This window comes from Malus sylvestris, chromosome 15, assembly GCF_916048215.2.
Source record: "Malus sylvestris chromosome 15, drMalSylv7.2, whole genome shotgun sequence".
Taxonomy (NCBI): Eukaryota; Viridiplantae; Streptophyta; class Magnoliopsida; order Rosales; family Rosaceae; genus Malus; species Malus sylvestris.
The window spans coordinates 28491618-28504985 of NC_062274.1; positions in this window are offsets into that span (position 1 = coordinate 28491618).

The window sequence follows — 13368 nt, forward strand, 5'->3', positions numbered from 1 at the left end:
TATGGATTGATTGGAAGTATAATGCAGTTTGCAATACTTCTTCCTTCTTAGCTCTTCTGGCTTAGGCATCTTCTTGGTACTGTCGGGTACAATCACTCTTGCCCGCACTAACTCCTCATAGATCTTCACGACCTTGGTTAAATTAAAAGAGTAACTCTGGTATTTAGAGGGTTTCATAGGGATAAAACCATTATCATTCATTACCACTTTCTGATACTTGACTGGCTGGACTAACCCCTTCACTATTAAAGGCTTAAAGGGGGTAGTCATCTCTGCTACACAGATGTCCATCCCTTCCCTTCCATGGCCATCATTTTGTTCTAGCTTTAGCTCTTCAAAATCCACTTGGTGGATTGCAGCTTTGCTTTTGTAGAAATGGGGCACCTTAGACGAGTGCTTCATTTACTGTTCTTCAAGCAACAACTTCTCATACTTTGTGGTAGCAATCACCAACTCTTGCAACTCATTGAACTGCACATCATAAAACTTCTTCCTCAAAGGCAGCCACAAAGCCTTTTGAGCAACGAATATGAGTTGGGCATGATTGATAGGGAACTGGCACCTTATTCTTGTCATTCTAAACCTCATCATGAAGTCTTATGTAGACTCATGTTCATATTGTTTCACCTCTACAAGGTTATTAATGGACATCTCAGGCTTCATCCTATAAAACTGTTCATGGAAGGCTATCTCCATTTACCCCCAGTTAGCAATAGAATTGGAGGGGCAACAAAGAGTACCATTGAGATGCCAAGCCAACCAACGAGTTCCTAAACAACCTCAACTTATAATTAGGATTATCTTCAAATGCCACACAATGGTTGGAGAACTTGAAGATGTGATCTCTAAAGGATACACTGCCATCATCTCCTCTGAAAGTTGGAAATACGGACATCTTAAAGTTGAGAAGAAAAGGATTCTGCTCATCAATATACTACGAGTATGGCTTCTGATAAGTGATTCTAAACAGCAGGCGAGCCTGGGGTTGAGCATTCTAAGCTATCACCCTTCTTAGCTCGACCAATTCATCCTTGAGTTGTTGGTGAGCCGCGTTGTTGTATAGGGTATGTAGGGCTTCCCACTTCGGGCTGCGATCATTGCTCTAGAAAGTCTCTTTCCTTGGTTCGAGCTTTCTCCACTTAGCATCCCCTCCTTTACTGGTCAATGATAGAGGGCTATAAAGAGGAGGATTCTCTACCTTGGTAGGGTCGCCTTTTCCACTAGATTCTCCAATCAACGGGGGCATCCTATACCTTGGTCTCTCCTTCTTATTCTACCCCTTACTATCTAGTGAAAATAATAAGGGGTAGGGCAACTCCGCTTCTAGCATTTCCTCCAACACTGGCTAACTAGCTCCAGATCCTTCCTTGCTTTTTCCTTTATCCCTCTTTTCCTCAAGCAAAGGAAACAAGGGAATAATTGGTTCTTTCTCAGGATTAGCTTCTCTCATTACTTCCCTGGCATGACTATTTCTTGGAGTAAAGTACTCCAGATCTAATCTTCTTTGCAAACCCCCTATCAAAGAACATAGTCTGCTTACTTCTCCTCTGGTTTCCAGAGTTATACACTCCATAGTTTTCAGTACTTGCATCATAGTGGCTTGCAAGTTTTCATTGGTCACCTTCTTTCCTGACTTCTCGGATGACGTCAGGCTTCCCATAATATCTTTTCTTTGTGAGATGGGGAAATCTTCTAGCTGATCTGTCATGCTTGATTTTGGTAGACACTGGGGTGGCTCGTATTCTGTATTCCACTTGAAGGTTTTCTCCTTCATTCTTCTTGGCATACAAGACTAAATGTGTCCCACTGGGCGAGCTAATCTGCCCACCCCCTAAATTCGCCATAGACATCACAGACATGCCAGGAATTTACTCGAACATGGAACTGGTGGGTTGCGAGCGTGCCACTACTAGATGCCGCTAGTAGACGAGATTTGAATGATTGAGATTGCGGCTGAGTTCAACTTCTAACCAAGAGATTGTGCTATTGAGTGGCAGTGGCTCAAAACAATATTCTTTCTTTGCCTTAAAGATAAAGACTTTACTTATGTGGAGAAATGTAACAACATGTAAATGACAAGGTTACTGGAAATGTAAATGACAGATGAATGTAAATGACCGGTATTGTAGATTGCTTGTGACCTAAATGACTGGAAATGAGTTGTACATAAACTACAAATGAGATCAATACTACCGGGTGAGTAGTAGAGCTAATAAATTAGACAAAAGATAGCTTTTCTAAGGAATCTATTGCTAAAAGGACTGGGATTTGGGCTGATTACAGCTTTTGGATGCAAATCTAGCTTGAGAGCAAAGTTTGGTTGTTTGTTTGTTTGATTGGTTGAGTATCGTTGTCTCTGGGGCCTTTTCTTCCTTTTATAGGTGAATTAGCCCGACTGCTGTGACATTGCTCTTGCCCAAAAGCACTTGGAGGGTAGTGAGTCATCAACTTTTTACTTGTATTACCACTTAAAAGTGCTTTTTGGCTGATTGTGAGTTAGTCCCCATTACTTAACATTTAAAATCATAGGCACATGGCCTATGCATTAATGGGAATGCGCCAATTTGTCTCTGGGCTTGATGCTTAGGCTTCGGGCAGGTCTCCCTTTAGTTGGTATCTCTGGGCTTCCACACACTTGCAACCCAATGTTCAAATATTAACCCAAACACATACATTCCTTGCCAATTGCCATATAGCATACTTAATGGTACCACTGTAGTTTGCGGCTTGAGAAGGTGACTGAATCATATGCTCATGTCATATATACGTTGCTGACGTTCGATGGCAGATCTCCACTAATGCTTTAATACCCTCTACATTTTTGAAACCGTGTGTAGGAAAGTCAAATTTTAATATATTTAGGTGATGATGAACCTTTCACGTATTATAATATGCGCAAGTGACATGTATGCATATCCCATTTGTAGGCTATATTAATAAAAACAAATTCACATGTTCTAGTATGAGTGAAATATGCTAAAATGTTTTTCGATCAAAAGAAGAGCTAGGAACCATTATAGGAATAGGTTATATATATATATAGTACTTGCATCCCCATGAGAAAATGCACATCCCCACGAGAAAAAGCACATATTAATGGTATTCTCATGGAGCTAGACTCCTAGGACTATCTTGGATAATCTCGAACTTGTCCTAAGCAGGATTTAGTATTGTCATTTTCTAGTGTTAATTTAGATGATAAAGCTAGACTGGTTTTCATTGGCTACCAATTTTTCATAAATTGTTCCCTTGAGAAGTTTTGGGCTAGAACAGGGCCTAAGAGGATCTCCACCTATCAGTCAAAGACAAGGGCAAAGCAAGGGTAAAGGCATTATTTATACTGAATAGTACTTGCCTTTGTGTAACTCTAATTGTTGGAACCAAATTCGTGCACCTCCGTGAGCAGTGGTTAAGCACAAATCAGAGCAACATGCTAAACAGTGAAACAATAGTGAGCAAGCCAAAAGCCTAGGGGAGGGGGTGTTTTAGCCAAATACTCTCCAATGGTCAAGTTAGTGAATGATTTTAGACTCAAGCAATGGGCAAGAGAATTCAAGTGTTTAGATTGCGTTACCATAGATGAACCCTAGGTGGGTGTATTTATTCTGTGGAGAAAGAGACCTTTTTAGGATAGAATCCTTGTTCTAAGCTGAGATAATCCTTTAGGATATCTAGAAGTAGATATTGCACCCTCTTAGGAGTTGTCATTACTTGTGGCGCATGCCAATCCTTAGATTGTAAGAACTCCCATACTTATAGGATTTTATTGTGTCCATATACGTATCAGATCACGTGTCTTGTGGATCAAGAATGGTCATCCAACAGAGTCGCTAAGACTCTGCCTAATGCCCCGAAGTCGATTGATGGTGGCACCACTACCCTGTCTAATACAGCTTTGCCCAAAACTGGTGAGTCTATGACTGGACTTCTGAGCTAACTGTATGCGGACCAGCCTTACTCTGGCACTGAAAAATCATGGCACCACACAATCATTTGAAATGGCAAGGCCAAGTACTATTCCTTTTTTTTTTTATAGTTTGAAAATGTTTAATTATATTAAATTATTTCAAATACAAGGCAAAAGCATAGTATTACACAAATATAATTAATTTAAAAAAGGCAAAAAAAAAAAAAAGGGAACTTTAACCAAAAGCACCCGGTACTGTTCATTTTAACGAAAAACCACATTTTTACACTAAAAAGTCAATCCTGGTACTATTCACTTTACCCTTTATTTTGTCCTTATCATTAAAACTCAAAGTTTTCAAGCCCTTTTCATTAGTTTTCCTAAAAAAAAATCCCTTAATAATTTAACCAACTGCGAAATTGAAACAATTATATTCTTAATAGCATTCAACCTAGGGGATAAAGTCATTGTGACTCGGTCCATTATGTGTATGGAACTTCCTTATCTTTCATGATAAGTCTTCTTCTCATGATGTGATTTTTGTTCACTTCTACAAAAACAATTTGAATTAGAAAACTCATTGTTGATGTGTCAGGATATGATCACCCTATCCTTCCAGTCTTGCCTTTCTTGCCTTGCAGTGGGGTCCACCTTTTCAATTTTGTCGGGCCATTCTCCTTTTAAGAACACACTCCCCTAGCAAGAAAAATAAAATAAAATATGCGTTGGCATCGGTTTGACATCATACTAACGTCGGCTTTTCCTCTATCACAAGGTTGGGCTTCTCCTACTCGACTTTTGGGTGGGCAGTGGTTGGCACACCACTTGCCTTTGCTTTATTGGATTACATGGAGGTGTTTTTGGGCTTGAGGATAACATTGTTGTGTTTGTGTTTGCCTTTGCCTTCCACCAATGAGTGGAGATGCTCTAAACTGACCCTCTGAAGAGCCTTGAGCTATTTTAGCCTACGCAAGATATGTCTAATTAAAGTTTATTCCTGTCATTTTGTACAAAATATGCTCTTATAGTATGAAAATTTGAAAGGGTGAAATGTTTTCCCATCATTTATCAAATGTCTATAAATAAAATATCTTTTTCTTTGTCAAACTAAAAATAAAATGGTTTAGCAGATGACGTTTTGCCGCATTGATGGAAAGCAATCATATCTATGCACTCTGGTGTGTGTTCAACTCGCACTGATTTCTGTCTCCCTAACAACTAAATATCTAACTCATTAACACTATTGCTCTACCAAAAATAAAAGTGAAAGTTTTTGGTTTAGTAATCATTAATAATTTTAAAGCCATTGAGGGTCACGAAGTTCTTTTTGTATGACAATACATGTTGAACTGAAAAGGAGTACTAGAATGGAATAATGAACCTAAAGTTGGAACTGTTGTGGAAGTTCAAAGCGGATTGTCAGCACTACGCAAGATTTTGGAAGAGGGTTGCGTTGGTGGAAGGGTGTTTGGAGAGAAGGGGAAAGAGAGTTGCAATTGGCTGAAGATCTAGGAAGTGACCAGATTTTGGAATTCTAACCGGAATAAAAATCAAGAATGGAAGCTTGGTGAGTGGAGGCTCTGCTGACTTTATTAGCACTCTAATATTTATTCTTCTAAATATTACAAAAGAATTTATATATATATTAGAGTTTATTATGGAATAAAGTGGGTGGAAAATAGTGTTTCAATTTTGTTTATTATGGGTGAGATCATAATGTAACAGTCTTGCTCTCCTAAGGATCCACAAGATCATATTAGTATAGATTCAAAGACTTAAAATATTTGACACCTTAATAAAGCAAAACCAACTTAAAACTCATGAACAATTAGAAAACTTATTTTCTTATTTTGCTTTATTAAGATGTCAAATATTTTAAGCTTTTGGATATATATGAATATAATTTTGTGGCTAATATACGTTTAGTCCTCACATGTGCTCAAAATAAAGACCTTAGGAGAACAAAACTCTATAAATATGTAAATGAGAAAATAAGACATTAGGGTGAGCAGCCTCCTTAATTTGTGTTGTTTAATATAAGGAAAAATTAGGTTCACATTCTTGTTTTTGTTACTCCATTGATTAAAATCCTATTCATTTTCAATTTTTGATTAAGGTCCTTGGGTATTAATAACATCATTAATTATTTGAATAATAAAATATTTTTATTTTTAAATATATTCCTTTAATGTTAAAAATGTTACAATTAGTATATTTATATTTATGGCTAAATTTTTTATCATATATTTTTATTTTTAGTTTGTACCTATTTTTAATTTGCAAATATTTTTTTAATTTGTACCAATTTTCTTTTCATTTTTAATTTGTACCCATATATTAGTTTCTTTTTGTGCCCATATTTTTTAAAGTTTTATTTGTGTTTGTACCCGTGTGTATACCCTCACGTGACATTGTATATTTAATCAATGATAGAAAAATTACATATGATATACTTATGTTTTATGCCTAAACTTTGTGTCATATATTTATATTTTTAGTTTGTACCCACTTTTAATTTGCAACATTTTTTTTTAAATTTATAGTATTTTCTTTTTAGTTTTATTTTATACCCATATATTAATTTCTTTTAGCGCCTATATTTTTAAAAATTCATTTGTATTCATAATTTTTAATATTTTATCTATACCCTAATTTATTTCTAATGTACCCATTTTTCTTTATTAATGTACCACTTTGTTATATGTGAAATGTACCATTGTTTTGTAAAATGTACCAATTTTTTTAACACTATGGATACATTCTTTTGTCATTTATTATTTCTTATTTTTACATAGTTTTTATCCATTTATTCAATCAAAATGTTAAAATGTTTGAATTTTTTTATTGTAACCGTTTCTAATAGTATTATAATGATGTATTTTAAATTTATAGGATTATAAATCTCATAAAATATCAAACAATTAATGTCAAAACTATAAAAATATAAATATAAATATTAATAGTAATATAATGAGGTGTACAAAGTCAAGGGACCTTGATCAAACTTTGAATACTATTAAGGTTTTAATCAAAGAATGTTAAGGATTAGGGACCGCGTCCAAAATATCCCTTAATGGATTCATTCATAATCTAGATTAGCCTTCTTCATCTTAGTATGCGAAGTCCAGGTAACAGCCATATGATCTTGTGCTCAAAATTGAGGACCTTAGGAGAACAAAACTCTATATACTATAAATGAGAAAATAAGACATTGGGGTGAGCAGCCTCCTTAATTTGTGTTGTTTAATATGAATTTCGGATTCATTCATAATTTAGATTAGCCTTCTTCATCTTATTATGCGAAGTCCAAGTAATAGCCATTTCGATGACATGTGACAAGAATAAAATGTTGCTAGCCCCCCGTTGACATGTATCGATTAGAAAGTGCGTGAAATATTATCTTCCAAAAAGAAAAGCAAAATATTATCTAAAAAATAAAATATAAAATTGGTTGAACATATTTAAATTTAAATAATTCACCTACCATCCGTATTATAGTTTCAAATTAAATCAAATTTATGATGATTCTGATCTGGTTGTTGTTCGATTATTTCAACAAATTTCTGATAAGTAACCTCCCAAACGGCCCGTGATCTTTGCATGTGATAGGATTTAATTGGTTAGCTCTCATTAAGTTATAATTAATATGTATCAATTATTTTTTCCTATAAATTATCAATTAAAATATGGAAGTCGGAATTTTTGTCGATTTCCATGCTCTTTGTTGATTTTCTGCATGTGTTCCTCAATAAAACCTGGTTTTTGATGTACAAATATTCTGGGTTTATAACTCATCAGTGTCTTAGTAAGACTGCGTGCATTAAAACTAATTGAAGATCTCAGGTAGGCCTACCATACACCATAATTTAATTAGCATATTTAACTATCTTAATATTTTTCTTGTAATCAAGGGTCAAAGAGGACAGCCAACGAGATCCCAAACGGCAGATGTAAATATATATTTCCTTTAAAGCTTTTGGAGTGCAAAAAATATTTACTTAGTCAAATCACTTAATTATAAAGAAACATACACTTTAATCTTGTACCTCAGCAATAGTACGGTAGGTAATTAAGCATAGATCTGTACGTTGTCTCTTCATGTTTTTCTTGAACTTTCCTTCATATATGGATTGTTTGAATTGATGATTCATAAAATTGAATCGATTTTGGACCAACTTAGATCCGGAAGTAAATCCCACAAACACAAGAATGAATAAGATATTAATAAGCTATGTTTGAAATCCAAGCTTCCCGCCACAAAACTTATTGGAGATCACAATGGAATGAGTCAACAGGAAGGTTTAGATGAAACTTTTCAACAGTCCAATCCTTTGGCTGTTGAATGATTTTGAATTCAAATAGATTATTTGTTAATAGTATCATCTGTAAATTATCTTTGGTTTGTTTTGAAGAGTTTGCTCTTCACTCAAACTCTACTTGTAATCTCTATATAAACATTAATACAATACGCTCAAACTATCAAGCACAATTCTTATAGATATGTCATGGTTTACGTCTACGTCGGTATAGATTTGTTTCCACTGTGTAAATGTGAGTTACATTATACAAGGAGGCTAGTTACCTTTGCGAAAGTAGAGAGGGTACAGTTTTGGACTGAGATCTCTCTCTAAAGCGAGGTGAGGGATCACTTTGAAAGGGCAAGGGTTTTCCTCCCCTTTTACAACAGAAGTCCACAACCGAGAAGTTTTTCTCACTTTGGAAACTTGAGAAGCATTGTTTGTACCTACTTCACTAAGAGCGTCTCCACCCATTGGTGGAGGGCAAGGGCAATTGGAAGGTAAGGGCAATAAAATTGTTCTTACTATTCACTCTAATCAATAGTTACTTTTGTGCAAGTCCACCCGTTTGGAAGAAGGAAGGGTAAGGGCGATTACTATTCTCAAATATTTTTTTATTTTTTTTCTTTTGTTCTTCTTATCCCTACATATCATTATCACCGTAGATTTTTGAGTAATTTTAAATGTTTAATTTGCAAGTGTTTTGAACTTTGTAAGATTTTTAAAGTGTGAACTTTATAAGTTTTTTTTTTTTTGGTAATTTTTATGATTTTTTTTCTTATTTTGGATTTTTTAGAGTTGCATTAATCATGGCCATCCTAGTTTCCAATTTTTTGAATCAAACGCTCACAAAGCACCACGTGGCGGCGCTACAAAATTATCAAATTTTATTAATCGTACAAAATCTAACGATTAAGATAAAAGAACTATTGGAAATCCAAAGGTCTGCAAGCGTGCTGAAATTGTGCTGTCACATGGGTTTCTCGGCTTGGCTGTCACATAGGTGGGGCCTTCCCTCACCCTCCTGCTGATTAAACAGGCGCAAGTCCGTGTAATTCTTGCAAGGTTGCAAGCCTTTGGCCCAATTGCCTCTTTAATTTTTGATCGGTGGAGAAAGTTTTTGTGGCTTGGAGGCAATTTAACCCAATTGCAATGGCAACAAAGGGACCGGTGGAGATGCTCTACCCCCAAAACAATTGAGCACCAATCACTTTATACCCTCATGGACCTACTAAAGTCTTTGTACCGAGGCACCTTGCCGAAGCACATGAGTTTCTCCAACTAGGAGACCAATTGTGAAATCCCATCCTCGAATTTCACTATTTAAATTTTGTATTTCATGTTCGTGGTTGTTACAGTGCGTCCCGAAATTTTGGCGTAAATTGTTTTTTTTTTTTTAATTTGCAAAAGGACGAAATGCGCCCTATTGGCCTACACGGAGTTCTATGTGGACGTTTTAGATTCTTTCATGTTTTCCTCATTTCTTGGCATATTAGAGTCTTTTTCCCAGTCTTTTTAGGTCTTCATTTACCCCTTTGGTCCTGAGCCTTTGTCTCATAATCACATCTTCTAACCAAAGTGTTTGTAGGTTTTCGTTTCACATTCCAAACCACCTTAACCGATTTCTTTCATCCTATTTTCAATTTTGGCTGCTCCTACTTTACATCGGACATCCTCGTTCTTTTCCTATCCTTTTTCGTGTGCCCACATATTCAACGAAGTACTATCTTCACTACAGTCATTTTGCGTATATGTTGATGCTTGACCGCCAACATTCCGTGTCATAGAGCATTGTTGGCCTTATTGCCGTCCTATAAAATATTTTATTGAGGTTTAGTGGCATACAAAGATCGCACAACAGACATGATGCACTATTTCACTTCATCCATCCATCTTATATTATATGGTTTAGGTATCCATCCAATTATTAAAAGTCACCAACTATTCAATTCTTTTTCTCTCTCCTTTTAAAGATCTCCCTCTTGAAAATGTAATAAAATATTAATGTTGGATAATGCTAGAGAGGCCAACAATTTAAACTATATTTTTGTAAATCATATGACGTATTGGTTGATGATTAAATTATTACTTAAGTATTGATTAATGTGCTTATTTTTTAAGGAAAACTAATAAAAAATGTTTCAAAACTTTGAGTTTTAACAAAAAATCATGCTATAACTTTATTTAATGATAAGAACAAGAGAAAGAAAAAAAAACAAAAAAACCTATCTAAAGGCGCGTGCAAAGAGCACCCAACCAATCCTTCAGTTGCATAACCCTTTGACATAATCCAAACATATTTTATTCCTCTAAAATTAAAGTTTCAAATTGAAGTGGGTTATGTTCGACTCAGAACCACATTTGGGGCAGTATGGTTGGGAGGGAGTCAGTCAGGTGTGGGCGTTGATGTTGATCTCTATCATGGTTTTTTTTTTAAAATAAATCTTTTTATTGCATTATGGTGAAAAAACTTGAAAATTTGGGACAAGCATCAACCGTTAAATTTCATAAACAATATAGTATTATTAATTTTCATAAACAGTGTCGTACCGTTAAGTTTCTTAAATAGTGTAGTATCGTTAACTTTCATAAACAGTGTAATAAGTTTCATAAACAGTGTAGTACCATTCAGTTTTATAAACAGTGTAGTATGTTTCATAAACAGTTTGTATGAGTGGCGCGCAGGTCTGCACTTCAGTCTTTTTTTTTTAATATTAAAATTATGTCTTTTTCATTAAAAAAAAATTGTCATTTTTATTAAAGTTTAAGAGTTTTTCATTAAAATTTAAGTCTTTTTCATTAAATAAAGTTATGGCATAGTTTTTTATTAAAATAAACTTAGTCCAAGCCTTTTCATATAGTTTGTAATTTTAATCTAAAAAATTGGTCTACCTAATATTTAGTCGTAAAATTATGTTAATATAAAAAGTTTTGATGAAAATATTAAGTTAAACTGACTAGCATAGCACTATTCACTATCTAATTTAGCAAAAATTTAATAAAACTCTTAGAGGTGCTCTATGTACTTCAACAAAGCAGTGTCTAAGTCAGGAAACAGCTAATTAATTACTTTTCATGCAGACAAGACGAGAAAAAATTCAGACACGGAAACCTTTTGACAGATAAAATTGTACTTCGACAAAGAAGCAGACACCAAACATTTCGCATTACCATTAGACCTAAAATAACCGTACAGTGTCTACTTTACAACTATCATCTTCATATAGAGACAATGACATGAAAGGTAGAAAAAAATTATGTAGTTCTCTCAAAAATTAATTAGAAGTAAATATATCCAAATTACCATTATTCAAGGTAGTTTTTTCGGTTGGCGGCAGGACATGAAAATTTTGGTTACGTGGGTATGGATGAACATGTGGGTTTAACATGAGCAAGCCCTGGGGTATCGCATTTGAGGGGAATAGATCCTCATTTTTTTCTAAAAATGGAGATTAATTGTGGGTGTCATTTCATATCGAACTTGAATGATCGGAATTGTCTATTTTATAAGTCTCGATTAATAGATTATCTATGCAAAAATTTAATTCAATCCTAAACCATTTGTCTATTTGATTGCACAATAAAATTTCATTTCTTAGAACATAGTGTTCGTCAATTCCTTTGAACTCAATTAGATACCTCAAATATTTCCAATTTGACTAATATTTTGTAAAAATAATCTAAGAGGTGCAACTTAAAAAACAAATAATTCGAATCGTTAAAGTTCGATATGGTGTGGGTTTCTCTAGAACCTCAGTGAAAAAAGCAAACTGATATGCTCTCCCGTAGTTCATGAATACATGGGTGGAGACAAAGGAGGGCCACATCACATGAAAATGGCTGATTGCTTGAGCGCACACTAGCGCTTCCTAACCCACGTAAGTACTTCCCATACCAAGAAATTTTGGGAATCTACCAATAAGGCTCCACAGATAGATTAGTTTCTCAGTTGAATTTTTTTGAGAATGATTGAGCAAATGAGATGTTTGTCTTCACTACAGGGCTATATGATGGAAATGCCTTGTTATTTCTCACTTTCTGGTTGTTTAATTTGTGATTTCTTGTTTAGCATGCAGCAGCTTCAATTCAATATTAGTACATAGAGAATATTGATACAGAAAAAGAAAAAGCTTTCTTTCTACGAGTACACAAAGCTTTCTTTGTACGTGCACAAACTTTTATTACATGTATATATAAAGTTATACGAGCTTTTTGTAGTGAAGCTTGAAGGGGCCAACAGGAATGAACGCAACGATCGATATTTTAAGTTTCTACGTGCACATACTTTTTCGTCAAGAGCCTTTTTTTCAAGCAAGGATCAATTTGCAGGATATGTTATTGACCAATGACTATTTCGTTTGAGAGTTCAGTATAGGTCATTATCATTAATGAATCAAGGGGACAGGTTACCAATACCATATCACTTTTTTGTTTGGTTGCAGACATAATAGCTAGCTGGCCCATTTCATGGTGAGTTTGTGTGGGAATGTCGTGTACGACGTTAAGCAAATTCACTTACCAAACAACTTACCACCATTGTTTTCATGAATTTTAATTAAATGTATGGTTCTAATTTTAGACGTTTGATAATAAATCAAATATCAGTAAAGGGTTGATTTTTTTACGGTACAAATTAAAATCTTATATCATGCATCCTTTATACAATAGATTTCTAGCAATTAAGAGCATTCACCAATACAACTAATGTCTGAGTTTGATTCCCCCACCATCTCTCTTATATCAACAAATTTGTTGATTGATTTCAATACAATGTCAAAGGCAGTGTATTCCTTTATGTAACACATACAAATTTTAGCTTTCCGTATTGCCTCCCATAGTGGCTGAGATATCCCTGATATCACGCTCAAGTAGTGGTGTACAGTGATTTGGTCACCTCATAAACTTTTACCGGCAGGGCACCTTCCATGAGAGCTCATGCATGTCCAGAGTAAAAAAGTCTGACCCTAAGGCCTAACCTGCCTTCACCTTGGAGATAATTTTGGATTTAGTACTGCATGCTCGATTTTAAAATAGGGTATGAAGTGGTGAGGGTCACAGGTGAAGTACGACGGTCTCCAATTGTCCTTACGTAAGGTTTCAACCTTCAAATTTTGTATTCAAAAGACAAATGTTGCAAGAGGAATGCCACTTCAGGATGGAGCC